The sequence below is a fragment of the Belonocnema kinseyi genome, chromosome 8 (genome assembly GCF_010883055.1).
Source record: "Belonocnema kinseyi isolate 2016_QV_RU_SX_M_011 chromosome 8, B_treatae_v1, whole genome shotgun sequence".
NCBI classification, from domain to species: Eukaryota; Metazoa; Arthropoda; class Insecta; order Hymenoptera; family Cynipidae; genus Belonocnema; species Belonocnema kinseyi.
The window spans coordinates 89,884,867-89,893,421 of NC_046664.1; the positions used below are offsets into that span (position 1 = coordinate 89,884,867).

Consider the following 8,555-nt stretch of genomic DNA (forward strand, 5'->3'; position numbering starts at 1 on the left):
CGCTCCTCTAAATGCTCCTAGGGAAATTGAGTCAATTGTCGAGAATGGAAAGTGCCGCATATACTGGAACTTTATATTCTCGACAATTGTTTCTGTTGCTCAGTGGAGGCCTGACATGGTTCTTCTTGACTTCGAGAAGCGAACCATATTCGTTATCGAATTTTCGGCACCAGCTGACAAAAGCATCATAGCCAAGGAGAATGAAAAGAAAGAGAGGTATCGAGACCTTATAAGGTAGTTGCAACGATTGTAACCGGAATATTCTGTTAAACTGATCGTCCTTATCATCGGCGCTCTTGCAGGTGCCAAGCTTTCACTTGCTAATAGCCTAAAAAGCATCCCTGCGTGTCAATAATATGCTAGAACACTTGCGGGAAAAATGCAGAAGGCGGTTGTCCTTGGGTCACTCCGTGTTCTTAGGGTGCACGAGGCTTTTGCTGGATCGTCGTATTGATTCCTTTACAGGCTGTAACCACCTATCTCACGGCTGTGAGACGTGGTTGTGGCTGAAATTTTACCGCGATTTTACGCGGTTAGACCATCTTAGCCAAGACAAGGCTTGTCTTGAGACAAGTAAACTTCGTCTTATCCAAGACAAGGCTCGACTTGAGACAAGTAAACGCCGTTTTAACTGCCGTGGCCATAAAAGTAAGACGAAGGCCTATGGCTCGACTAAGTTTTGAGACGCAGCCAGACGTTGATGCCTTGGAGACGAACTCAAGACATAACCAAGTCGAACTCAAGTCGAAGCATTTTTACTCGAAGATCTGAACCCGAAAAACAGTTTTTTGCGCATGTATCTGTTTATCTATAGATTTTTAGCCTGTTAGAACGATAACTTTGGAAAGAATTAACAAATTGGATTGGCCTTTAGTTAATTCCTTGAGTATCATGAACTGAAATCAAGTTCGTTAGGCAGCCACTTTGCATAAAAATTCAAAAAGTTAGAGCATGAAAAAAATGTTTGGAACCACTTATTTTGGAATTTAAAAATTCTATGTGAGGATATGTGTTAAATTTAACAACCACGTTTTGAAACCCCCTAAATCCGAAAAAATAGGTTTTTACGATTGTGTCTGCCTGTCGGTCGTTCTGTATATATTTATGCCTGTCTGTCTGTCAGCACGATAACTTTTGAAAAAATAATTCTATTAGTCGAACAATGTATCTAATGACTTTTTTCATAAAATGAAAAATTATTAGAGTCATAGCATTTACAAAATTAAAAAAAACACACGAAAATGAATCTTTTAAGCCAATTAATGGACGATATGAAAAAATGGCAAGAGAAAAAAAATTGATTTCTAAATGCCCTAGAAGATTATCATAACAACTTTTTGAATTTTCTTGATAAATCAAAAAATAAATTTTGACGGCATAAAAAATAATGGAAAATCCAAATTATCAGATCTCTAGCCCGGGCGCTGAGCAGATGGTCTGGCCTGGGCCTAGTCAAACGTGTAACGTTCTTTTCTGGCTAGCCGCAGGCCGAAATTTCAAATCGGCACCATTTTCGAACCAAGAAAGGTCGAAAATTGGTCGAAAATTCAACTGTTTGATGATAAATCGCCCTTTTGGATTAAAAATTCATCTTTTACGGCAGAAACGTCCCTAATTGAAATGAGGATAAGTGAGATGATTTCCACATGTGATTAAACTGGAACCTGGAATTCCGTTAAGTAGATTTGTTCGTTCCTAGAATAGATGGCCATGCCTCTAAACCAACCGAAATCATATTATATTGTTATATATTTTGATAGTTAATAATTTTCTAGATGTAACCTAAAAATTGTTCAAATGAACCCATATTGGTTTAATATTAAAAGAAATTTTGGTTTGGGTATTTTTAGTAACACGGCCCTGTAAAGTTCCTTATATAATACGATCGCACTCATACGCCAAGTGCATGTTGGTTATCGCTCAAAACGATAGCGGAACCGAAACTGCACCGGCTGCGGCTGTTGCGATAGAACGGGTCGGTGACTCGTGTATGACTACACACATTCACGTATCCTGTATCGTGTGTTCTTAAACGAGGCTTACGAGATGTGAGTAAAGTAAAGCATTCTATGTCAGTGTCAAGGTTACGTCTGTCAGGTTAATCGCACGCAAACTCGCGGTATAATCTTTTCTCACTCGATATGCAGGATGGTACTTGATTTCCACTTGATAGTGTCCGGTAACACACTACAAATTGCTTCTTAACTTTCGAATGCTAATCCTCAGACATTGAAATATAAAATTCATATTTACATACATTATTCTCTTTTTCTACACATTATAAATATATTGAGTCTCCACGTAATATATAATGTACTATTGCGCATAGTATTTCTTTCTTTACACATATATAGATATGATATAAGCACTAGACTGCGTTGCGTATGATATATTTATTTAACCACTAGTCAATTTCTGCGTGTAGTTTTCCAAGACTTTTAAGTAACTTCAGGACATAAGTTCCCATGCAGAAATTCCGAACGGGATTTAGTAGGGCCCTGGATAGATTTGCCTATTCGTAATCTGGCGCTCCTCGGGGAAAATGGAGAGGGCCTGACTAGTTCTGTAACGCTGTTTTATCCAGGTTCTAGCTAGAACTTCTGAGGAGGCCGTAACGAGAGTGCCCTTTTAACGCCCGGCGATTATTATGGCGCCATTTTATGACAAAAAAAGGTATTTAAAAAAGAAATATTAATTGATTGCAAGAATTTTCAGTTTAAATATTAATGGTCCTATTTAGAGTGAATACATATATTACGGCTAAAGATATTGGGCCAATATCGGCATTTTAATCGGCCCAGTGTTGAGCCAGTGCTGGCAGCCTGTATTGGATATTTATCTTTGCCGATCCTCCACCGATGCTTTGCCCAGTATCGGCACTTTATTGCGCCAAGTCTCACTTTTAGTACGGGGAACCATGTTTCACAAGGATCAGCCAAAGTCTGCCCCAGTGACGGCACATTACTGGGCCAAGTGTCAATTTTACCACGGAAAACTATGTTTTGTTTAAATCGGCCCAATGTTGAGCCAGTATTGGCAGCCTATATTGGCTTTTTATATTTGCTGATCCTCCACCGATGCTTGGCCAAGAATCAGCACTTTGTTTCGCCAAGTCTAAGTTTTAGCACCTAATAAACAAATCTTACACGAAAGATACAAAAAAATTTTATTGAAAAATTTTCAAAGTTCACGATGAAATGTGTTAAGTTCTGTCATTAAAAATGTTTAATGTTTATGAAAAATTACATTTCCTATCACTGCAAAAAGTTGTAAAGCAGGCTATAACGGTAAAAATGAAATATTACGCGAAGAAAAATTGTAATCGATTTAAATTATTTATTTAAAAATTATTGTATTGATATTCCTGTTAAAATTTCGTGTATTTTACATTTACACAACATCGCATAATAATAAATAATTAGAAAAAGAGAAGTTAAAATTTGGTTCTTTAGTTTTTCTGAACTGCACCTTATGAGGATGGCTTTTTTACAGAGTTTCAACTTGTCGGTTTAGCGGAGTGGATAGCACGCCCGACTGCTAGGCGATAGATTTAGGTATATAAATGTAGGTTCGATACCCCCGTAGCGTTGGAAATTTTATTTGTAATATAATGTTCAAAATGTAATATATGTATTCAGTCTAAACAGGACCATTAATATTTATATTCAAAGTACTCGCAATCAGTTAATATTTAATTTTTAAATATCTTTTTTGTCATATCCTTAGACCGTAGCCAGTGTTGGGCCGACAATGGCAGCCAAGCCCTGGCTGCCAAGTCAGGCCATAGTTATCAATCCGGCAATGGCACGACGATGGCAGCCAGGTTTGGTCCAATACTGGTACCCAGTGTTGGGCCGAGAATGGCAGCCATTTCTGAATGGATATACCATTTCAGAGATGAACTCGAGTGCGAAACACGAGATACGTGCACTGAAAAAAATGGTCTAGCTGTCCCAGCTAAACGTTTAGCTGGAATTCGTCTTAGAAGACGAAATCCAGTTAAACAGTTAGCTGGAATAGTGAGAACATTTTTTTAAATGTGATGATACTGTGTTCGTTAAAGCCGCAGGAGCATTAACAAAAGAAAATTACCAATCACCAAATTACTGTTGTCGATGCTTTGACCTTTAGTTTTAAAAAGACTGTATCAAAGATCAAGTGTGTAGCGCGAGGTAAATACATTATCGAGCGCGAAGTGCGAGATTACTATATTATCGAGCGTGAAGCGCTAAAACCATATAACATATTTACAAACATGAAATAGTCTTTATTCGAAATGAGATTTTCAACACCGCTGTCCTAAACTTGTACAATTTAAAACATTTTGAACTGAAATTCTCTAAACAATCCTGATTCCAAATTTATAAAAATATCTAAATCAGATTGTGATTTGTTACATTTTTACATATTCATCCACAATTGTAAAATCCTAACATATTATATTATAATAATTTAATTTGAAGTACAGTTATTTAAAATTAGTCAATTTTTTAACTTTAAAAATGTGTACTGGAGTTTAATCGCTTTTAATTTAAATATATTGAATTTGATACGCTTACTGTATGTTTTAATCATAAATTCTTAAGTTGGGAAATGAAAGAAAACAAAAAAAAACACTCGGAAAAGTTTGTATGCTGGAATTTATAAGTTAGACATAAGTTCCTGTAACAAAATATCGATAAGGCTGGATTTGGGTAATTTTTATTTGGCTTTACTATTATACTTTTTTAATTATACATTAAAACGTGACAATGATAAATTGTTACGCCGAAATTTTTTTTTTATATATTCATCACAAAACAATACATACATCCGCCAACTGTGTTTTATCCACGAACATAATCTGAAAAATATACGTCGAATTAAGCAACAAATTATGTATTTTTGTTTATAACCGTTGAATACAAAACTTACGTATTTATTTTCTTTTGTAAAATTAAAGTACGTATATTTTTCTGGTTTAGGAAATACGCGTGAGAACGTTCTGAAAACTTATTTTTCAGTCTAAGAATTTAAATTTCGCTTTCACAACTGAAATGTGTGTACAGACTGTAATCGGTTAAACATGATTATGTAGAAACACAATTCTTAAAAATTAAATTTCGGTCTTATTTTTCACGACAAAAAAATATATTGAAAATATTATAAAAAATTAATAGTTAAAACAAGTTTCTGTTTTTTGCATTTTCCATACACAGCCAATGAAAATTAAATGAATTTTGCTATATCGAAGTAAAAATTTCCTTGCTCCCTTACTCTGAGCAGAAATCTCGATCTGGCCCCGATCGGGGCCAGACCAGTTTGGATCGGGTCCCGACCGGGAATCCTGTTCAGGGCCAGATCGCGGATGAAACACGCCCAGGTCGGGGCCAGGTCGGGACACCTGATCGGTGCCCTATCGGTACACGATCGAATGGTCCTCTCCTTTTGAAGGCCACCTTAATATTTTGAATTTCCAATTAAGCTATTTCAAGTTAAAATGAAAGTACTACAGGCACGAAAAGAAGAGGTTTCAGACTACAAAAATTAATTATACTTTTCAGAAACGTAAGATTATTTTAGATGGTATTAGTTTCGAGGAAAAGGTTTTTTAAATGAAAAAAATGGATGATAACGAGAAACATTTCAAGTACAATTTTAATTTCTTGAAAAAAATGTAGTCCATAAAAATTCTTAACAAATTAGAAAATTTTTTTTCGCAAAAAGATTCCCTGCATTTTGACATTTTCGAATGCTTCCAAAGAAAATCATCAGGAAATAACCTGTGATTTACGATTTATTAACATTTTACTGTAAATAAATTCAATGTTCTGTCAATTACATTACTTCTTGAAAAATTCGAGAAGTTGGTTGTAGATAATATTTTCGTCAACAAATTGAGCTATCATTTATTAGATCTTTTTATTTTTTATAAGTCTGTTAAGAAGAAATATAAACCAAACAACTTTTAAACAAAAATGAAAATTGGTGAATTAAATATTTCTGGTTGTTTTAAATATTATTTACAGAATATGCATTTAACTAACTTTTATTATTATTAATTAATTTCGACCTAATGGACGTATTTATAAGTTGAAATGTCATTGTTTATAATAAAAAAGAAAAAAAGCTTTGTTCAGCATTTTAAACTTCGCGCGAAAACAATTAGATGCCGAATGCGACGCATGCACAGTTGAGTAACTAGCTCTTGTTGGAATCCCTACACAATCGGTATTTTGCATTTTGATTTTACATTACAATTTTGTGCATACTGCAATTCATTTCTTGTTCCTCATCTTTCTCGCACAGGTTTCGAAGTCTACTGACTGGTATTTGGTGCCCCCGAACACGTGGCTTACTCGCCTTATGCATTCTTAATCATTGATAGAATATGATAAACGAGTAGTATGTATACACATTTCACTGCACTATCAGAAAAAATCAAGCAGCACTAGCTGTGCGATCGCATGGAGATGGCGTTTCAGTAGAAAATCGGTCGGGCCCAGGTATGGGCCGAAGAGTTCTACCGATCAGGGCCAGATCAGGAAATCCGATCGGGGCCATATCGGTATTGCGTTTGAAATCGGGCGATTTCCGCACCGGGTATAATCATTTTCTGAAAACATTATTTTATTTGATATAAAATATAAATGTATGATGAACTCAAATATTTTTGAATACACCTTTACTGAAGTTTCTTCTTATTTATTGTTCCTATGGGTAAATAATAAAAGACATACTTATGGTTATTAAGTATGGTACAATGCTTTAATTAAAACGTAGTATGGTACTTTATCAACGCCAATTACACGTATAAACGCTTTAATAAGCAAACTGTGAAACACCATACAGGAAAGTATTAATTTTGACAAAAATTATAAATCTGTATAATTTATTTTTACACATCAACCTAGCAGTTTTATCTTGAGCCTTTGAAGCCCATTTATATTTCCGTAGCAGAAAAGTTGTATGTATTACGTTTGTACGGGCAATTGCGATAATAACAGAGTAACAACAAGACAGAGTGCAGTGACCTGCCAATATATTCTGTGAAAGTCAGTTTAAACTAGTTTTAACATTTACAAATATTGATGTTTTTTTTGTTATAAGTTTAGAGTCTAACAATCTTTTTGCCGAAGGCTATGACCAATGGAGACTAACTCGCCCCATTTCATTTTAGAGAAAAATTTTTTACAGAAAAATTAAACTAGAGTGAATTCTGAGAAAGTTAAAAAGTAGAACTTTCTATTTCTAATAAGAACCCAGTTATGGCTTTTAAAACAACTATTAATTCAATATTCAAGCCAGGTTTATAAACCTTATCCTTTCTTTCAACGTTTTTTTGATTAAGAATATCTTATTTAGAGAGATTAAGACAAATTATTTTGGTCATACGTTCAACATATTCTTATTAATTTAAAAAACCTTAATATAAACCGACTCTTTAATCCGATTTCGGACGTTCCTCGAGGTAAAAATTACAAAAAAGTCTGAAAAAATATACATTTTTTATAATAATTCAAATATCTAATTGGCATTAGGCCACCTATTGCTCCAAGGCGTTGAAATTTATACCGTAACTTAAGGACTATATTATATTTGGATTTGAACATGACTTGAGTACTTTCGATATTTAGGTGTTGTCGCTTCATAAATAAGATTATATAAATACGAAATCATTTTGAAACCCTAAGTTGGACCTGTCTGCCAGATTCATAATGGAATTTCGCAAGTATTTTTCATAGCATCTATCAATCTAGTCGTATTTCCATTATAAATATGCACAATTTTCACTGAAATCAAACTTTCAAAATATTCATTTTACAAAAAATGGTTGAATTGATAAAAACGTGTATATTTACAGCAAGGATAGGACTCTAATAAAAATCAAGTGTTTCGGGTTTTTAATCGTGTGCAAAACTACGAATCTTGTCGACGTTCCATGCGCATTGCAGTTCACTTCTTCAGGGCTAACCTGATATTGAGGTTTTAGGTTATGTTGTTCTTATATATACTCTCTTTGATGCCCATGATTGGTCAAAGTGCACCACACAACCTGAAACCTCAGTATCAGATTAGTCACGAAGAAGTAAACTACAATGTTCACGAAACGTCGGCAAGATTCGTAGTTTTGTACATGATTGAAACCAAAAACACCTCCTTTTTATTAGAATGAATATCATTGTGAAAGCATTAAATCTGTAATTGATCTCGAAACAGTAAGGGTACGAGGGTTAGTGTTCGCAGATGATAAGGTTGTTATGGCAGAGTCTATCGAAGACCTACAAAGAATGTTGAATAAACTAGATGCAAGCATGAAGAGCATGGGCCTCAAAATTAACGCAAATAAAACAAAAACTATGGTGTTCGAAGGAAAGAGTGAGAAAACGCTATGCAATATTTTATTAAATGATGAGAGAATTGAACAAGTTGATAAGTTCGTATATCTTGGTATATTATTTACTAGGGACGGGCAGATAGATGAGGAATTAGATAGACGAATAAATGAAGGTAAGAAGGTTATTGGTAGAGCAGGTCCCCTTATCAGAAGTAAAAATATATCAAATAAAGCTAAA

At 34.5% G+C, this 8,555-nt stretch overlaps 1 protein-coding gene across 2 annotated transcripts in view; it reads left to right on the top strand.

Moving 5' to 3' along the window:
- Positions 1 to 8,555, top strand: part of LOC117178871 (acyl-CoA Delta(11) desaturase) — a 67,034-nt gene that overhangs the window by 20,952 nt on the left and 37,527 nt on the right. Inside the window, exon 1 of one of the 2 annotated variants that reach the window (XM_033370385.1) lies at positions 2,024 to 2,048. The exons of the other annotated variant lie outside the window; for it this stretch is intronic. The gene's annotated coding sequence lies outside the window, so the exon portion shown is untranslated. Of the gene's footprint in view, positions 1 to 2,023; positions 2,049 to 8,555 lie in introns of those variants that run through there. 2 annotated transcript variants of the gene reach the window in all.